Below are 6779 nucleotides of genomic sequence, written 5' to 3' on the forward strand. Positions count from 1 at the left end.
CTGTAAATTGCTCTCCGTTACATGTCTGGATAGGACTGCATCCCATTTATTGGCTGTGGACGGAATCCTATTGAGCCTGTCTGTGATTGAAAACAATGGTAATGTCTGGTTAAAATCTCAAGAGCCCCTGCCATGTGCCTACCAAACCAATCATTTTAAATTCTTCCTCAAGAACATTGTCACGTAAACTCTCGGCTAAAAATAGTCGCATGTAAACAAAAATATAAACTCATCATGCAACAATTTCAAAGATTTTACTGAGTTACAGTTCATATGAGGAGATCATTCAATATAAATTAATTAATTAGGCACTCATCTATGGATTTCACATGACTGAGAATACAGATATGCATCTGTTGGTCACAGATACCTTTTTTTAAATTAGGGGCATGGATCAGAAAACTAGTCAGTATCTGGTGTGACCACAATTTGCCTCATGCAGGGACACATCTGCTTCACATAGAGTTGATCAGGCTAATGATTGTGGGCTGTGGAATGTTGTCCCACTCCTCTTCAATGGCTGAAATGACGTTGGAGGCGGCTTATAGTAGAGAAATTAGCATTAAATTATCTGACAACAGCTCTGGTAGACATTCCTGCAGTCAGTGTGCCAATTGCACGCTCCTTCAAAACTTAAGACATCTGTGGCATTGTGTTGTGACAACTGCACATTTTAGAGTAGCCTTTTATTGTCCCCAGCACAAATTCACCTGTGTAATGATCATGCTGTTTAATCAGCTTCTTGATATGCCACACCTGTCAGGTGGATCGATTACCTTGGCAAAGGAGAAATGCTCACGAACAGGGATGTAAACAAATTTGTGCATCTTGTTTTTCAGCTCATGAAACGTGACACATTTTTATATGTTGTGTTTATATTTTTGTTCAGTGTAAATCACTGGTTGGGTAGACTGTCCCATGCCGATCCATGGCATGGCCAGGGGACATCATCTGTGGGAGCATTGCCTGTCAGGATATGGTCTGGAGGAACATTGGCTCTTTGCACTGAGGCAACAGGGGTAAACATTGGCCCCATGACCATATCTGTTTCTGGCGTGTGGGGATAGACCATCTTTCCACTGGGGCTGACAACTTTGTAGTGGGGCCAGTACACCATTGCTGGGGTATGTGCTCTGGGGCCTGTAGAGCCCACTATGACTCTGTTCTGGAAGACCATCCCCTGGTAGGGTGGGTAATGCTGGGTGTACATGGCAGAGGAGCTTCTTGGGATGCGTAGGTCAGCTGGATCAGTGTTTTCCAACCCTGGTCCTCGTGTACCCCCAACTGTACAAAGTTTCGTTGTAGCCTTTGACAAATTCACTTCATTCAACTCATTGAGGGCTTGATGATACGTTGAATCAGGTGTGCTTGTACAGGTTTACAATAAAAATGTGTACTGTTTGGGCTGCTCGAGGACCAGGGTTGGAAAACACTGAGCTGGATGTTAACTTCTCCACATATCAGATGGGCCTTTACCCGTGCAGTTGACCAACTGGAATGCCTGACAGAGTTCTGTTTGTGTAGTAGGCTACGGGGCAGCAGGTAACCTAGTGGTTAGAGTGTTGGGCCAGTAACCGAAAGGTTGCTAGATCGCATCCCCGAGCTGACAAGGTGAAAATATGGCATTCTGCCCCTGAACAAGGCCGTCATTGTAAATAAGAATTTGTTCTTCCCTAGTTAAAGGTTAAATAAATAAATAAAAACAAAAAATACTGTTTTATTTGTGTAATGTGTCATTCTCCCCATGCCAGTTATGATTGGACATGAATAGCCAACACAGTGGTGGCAAAAGTACCCAATGGTTATACTTGAGTAAAAGTAAAGATGCCTAAATAGAAAATGACTCAAGTAAAAGTGAAAGTCACCCAATGATATACTACTTGAGTAAAAGTCAAAGTATTTGGTTTTAAGTATTCTAAAGTATCAAAAGGATTGTGTCGATGCACAGATCTTGGGAAGGGTAACACAACATTTCTGCAGCATTTGAAGTTCCCCAAGAACACAGTGGCCGCCATTTAAATGTTTTATTTTTTTGTGTTACTTTTACCCCCTTTTCTCCCCAATTTTTGGTATCCAATTGGTAGTTACAGTGTTGTCTCATCGCTGCAACTCCCGTACGGACTCGGGTGAGGTTGAGAGCCTTCTTGACACAATACCTGCTTAACCCGGAAGCCAGCCGCACCAATGTGTCGGAGGAAACACCGTAGACCTGGCGACCGTGTCAGCGTGCATTGCGCCTGGCCCACCACATGAGTTGCTAGAGCACGATGGGTCAAGAACATCCCTGCTGGCCAAACCGTCCCCTAACCCGGACAACACTGGGCCAATTGTGCACCGCCCCATGGGTCTCCCAGTCGTGGCCGGCTGCGTCAGAGCCTGGACTCGAACCAGAATCTCTAGTGGCACAGCTAGCACTGCGATGCAGTACCTTGGACCACTGCGCCACTCGGGAGGCGGCCTCATCATTCTTAAATGGAAGAAATTTGGAACCACCAAGACTCTTCCAAGAGCTGGCCGCCCGGCCAAACTGAAAATCAAATCAAATCAAATCAAATTTTATTTGTCACATACACATGGTTAGCAGATGTTAATGCGAGTGTAGCGAAATGCTTGTGCTTCTAGTTCCGACAATGCAGTAATAACGAACAAGTAATCTAACTAACAATTCCAAAAAACTACTGTCTTATACACAGTGTAAGGGGATAAAGAATATGTACATAAGGATGTTATATATGAATGAGTGATGGTACAGAGCAGCATAGGCAAGATACAGTAGATGATATCGAGTACAGTATATACATATGAGATGAGTATGTAAACCAAGTGGCATAGTTAAAGTGGCTAGTGATACATGTATTACATAAGGATGCAGTCGATGATATAGAGTACAGTATCTACGTATGCATATGAGATGAATAATGTAGGGTAAGTAACATTATATAAGGTAGCATTGTTTAAAGTGGCTAATGATATATTTACATCATTTCCCATCAATTCCCATTATTAAAGTGGCTGGAGTAGAGTCAGTGTCATTGACAGCGTGTTGGCAGTAGCCACTCAATGTTAGTGGTGGCTGTTTAACAGTCTGATGGCCTTGAGATAGAAGCTGTTTTTCAGTCTCTCGGTCCCAGCTTTGATGCACCTGTACTGACCTCGCCTTCTGGATGACAGCGGGGTGAACAGGCAGTGGCTCGGGTGGTTGATGTCCTTGATGATCTTTATGGCCTTCCTGTAGCATCGGGTGGTGTAGGTGTCCTGGAGGGCAGGTAGTTTGCCCCCGGTGATGCGTTGTGCAGACCTCACTACCCTCTGGAGAGCCTTACGGTTGAGGGCGGTGCAGTTGCCATACCAGGCGGTGATACAACAGGAACAATGGTGGCCCTCTTGAAGCATGTGGGAACAGCAGACTGGTATAGGGATTGATTGAATATGTCCGTAAACACACCGGCCAGCTGGTTGCCGTGTGGGCCTGCAGCCTTGCGAGGGTTAACACGTTTAAATGTCTTACTCACTTCGGCTGCAGTGAAGGAGAGACCGCATGTTTTCGTTGCAGGCCGTGTCAGTGACACTGTATTGTCCTCAAAGCGGGCAAAAAAGTTATTTAGTCTGCCTGGGAGCAAGACATCCTGGTCCGTGACTGGGCTGGGTTTCTTCCTGTAGTCCGTGATTGACTGTAGACTCTGCCACATGCCTCTTGTGTCTGAGCCGTTGAATTGAGATTCTACTTTGTCTCTGTACTGGCGCTTAGCTTGTTTGATAGCCTTGCGGAGGGAATAGCTGCTCTGTTTGTATTCAGTCATGTTACCAGACACCTTGCCCTGATTAAAAGCAGTGGTTCGCACCTTCAGTTTCACACGAATGCTGCCATCAATCCACGGTTTCTGGTTAGGGAATGTTTTAATCGTTGCTATGGGAACGACATATTCAACGCATGTTCTAATGAACTCGCACACCGAATCAGCGTATTCGTCAATGTTGTTGTCTGACGCAGTACGAAACATCTCCCAGTCCACGTGATGGAAGCAGTCTTGGAGTGTGGAGTCAGCTTGGTCGGACCAGCGTTGGACAGACCTCAGCATGGGAGCATCTTGTTTTAGTTTCTGTCTGTAGGCAGGGATCAACAAAATGGAGTCGTGGTCAGCTTTTCCGAAAGGGGGGCGGGGCAGGGCCTTATATGCGTCGCGGAAGTTAGAGTAACAATGATCCAGGGTCTTTCCACCCCTGGTTGCGCAATCGATATGCTGATAAATTTAGGGAGTCTTGTTTTCAGATTAGCCTTGTTAAAATCCCCAGCTACAATGAATGCAGCCTCCGGATAAATCGTTTCCAGTTTCCAGAGAGTTAAATAAAGTTTGTTCAGAGCCATCGATGTGTCTGCTTGGGGGATATATACGGCTGTGATTATAATCGAAGAGAATTCTCTTGGTAGATAATGCGGTCTACATTTGATTGTGAGGAATTCTAAATCAGGTGAACAGAAGGATTTGAGTTCCTGTATGTTTCTTTCATCACACCATGTCACGTTGGCCATGAGGCATACGCCCCCGCCCCTCTTCTTACCAGAAAGATGTTTGTTTCTGTCGGCGCGATGCGTGGAGAAACCCGCTGGCTGCACCGCTTCAGATAGCGTCTCTCCAGTTAGCCATGTTTCCGTGAAGCATAGAACGTTACAGTCTCTGATGTCCCTCTGGAATGCTACCCTTGCTCGGATTTCATCAACCTTGTTGTCAAGAGACTGGACATTGGCAAGAAGAATGCTAGGGAGTGGTGCACGGTGTGCCCGTCTCCGGCGTCTGACCAGAAGACTGCTTCGTTTCCCTCTTTTTCTGAGTCGTTTTTTTGGGTCGCTGCATGTAATCCACTATGTTGTCCTGGTTGTAAGGCAGAACACAGGATCCGCGTCGCGAAAAACATATTCTTGGTCGTACTGATGGTGAGTTGACGCTGATCTTATATTCAGTAGTTCTTCTCGACTGTATGTAATGAAACCTAAGATGACCTGGGGTACTAATGTAAGAAATAACACGTAAAAAAACAAAAAACTGCATAGTTTCCTAGGAACGCGAAGCGAGGCGGCCATCTCTGTCGGCGCCGGAAGTAGGCTAATCTGAAAACAAGACTCCCTTTATTTTAAGAATGTGAAATATCAGAATAATAGTAGAGAGAATGATTTATTTCAGTTTTATTTCTTTCATCACATTCCCAGTGGGTCAGAAGTTTACATACACTCAATCAATTAGTATTTGGTAGAATTGCCTTTAAATTGTTTGACTTGGGTCAAACGTTTCGGGTAGCCTTCCACAAGCTTCCCACAATAAGTTGGGTGAATTATGACTCATTCCCCCTGACAGTGCTGGTGTAACTGGGTCAGGTTTGTATGCCTCCTTGCTCACACACGCTTTTTCAGTTCTGACCACAAATTTTTTAAAGGATTGAGGTCACTCCAATACTTTGACTTTGTGGTCCTTAAGCCATTTTGCCACAACTTGTGGAAGTATGCTTGGGTTCATTGTCCATTTGGAAGACCCATTTGCAACCAAGCTTTAACTTCCTCACTGATCTTGAGATGTTGCTTCAATATATCCACATAATTTTCCCTCCTCATGATGACATGTATTTTGTGAAGTGCACCAGTCCCTCCTGCAGCAAAGCACCCCCACAACATGATGCTGCCACCCCTGTGCTTCACGGTTGGGATGGTGTTCTTTGGCTTGCAAGCCTCTCCCTTTTTCCTCCAAACATAACGATGGTCATTATGGCCAAACAGTTCTATTTTTGTTTCATCAGACCAGAGGACATATCTCCAAAAATTACGATCTTTGTCCCTATGTGCAGTTGCAAACCGTAATCTGGCTTTTTTATGGCGGTTTTGGAGCAGTGGCTTCTTCCTTGCTGAGCTGCCTTTCAGGTTATGTCAATATAGGACTCGTTTTACTGTGGATATAGATTATTTTGTACCTGTTTCCTCCAGTATCTTCACAAGGTCCTTTGCTGTTCTGGGATTGATTTGCACTTTTCGCACCACAGTACGTTCATCTCTAGGAGACAGAACGCGTCTCCTTCCTGAGCGGTATGACGGCTGCATGGTCCCATGGTGTTTATACTTGCGTACTAGTGTTTGTACAGATGAACGTGGTACCTTCGGGCATTTGTAAATTGCTCCCAAGGATGAACCAGACTTGTGGCGGTCTACAATTTTTTTTCTGAGGTCTTGGCTGATTTATTTTGATTTTCCCATGATGTCAAACAAAGAGGCACTGAGTTTGAAGGTAGGCCTTGAAATACATCCACAGGTACACCTACAATTGACTCAAATGATGTAATTTCGCCTATCAGTAGCTTTTAAAGCGATGACATCATTTTCTGGAATTTTCCAAGCTGTTTAAAGGCACAGTCAACTTAGTGTATGTTAACTTCTGACCCACTGGAATTGTGATACAGTGAAATTATCTGTTTGTAAACAATTGTTGGAAAAATTACTTGTCTCATGCACAAAGTAGATGTCCTATCCGACTTGCCAAAACAATAGTTTAACAAGAAATTTGTGGAGTGGTTGAAAGACGAGTTTTAATGACTCCAACTTCAACTAAACTTCCAACTTCAACTGTATGTTCTAGCTGGGTTGCTATCTAACGTTAGCACCTAACCAGGTGTGTCCTACTGTTCAAGTTTCAGGGACAAACACAATAATTCTAGCTTGCTAATTTAAAACTAGAATTTCTAGCTAGCTGGTTAGGTAAATCAGTGCATAATCAATTCTCACTCCACATAGCATAGCA

Source organism: Oncorhynchus tshawytscha, linkage group LG05, assembly GCF_018296145.1.
Source record: "Oncorhynchus tshawytscha isolate Ot180627B linkage group LG05, Otsh_v2.0, whole genome shotgun sequence".
NCBI classification, from domain to species: Eukaryota; Metazoa; Chordata; class Actinopteri; order Salmoniformes; family Salmonidae; genus Oncorhynchus; species Oncorhynchus tshawytscha.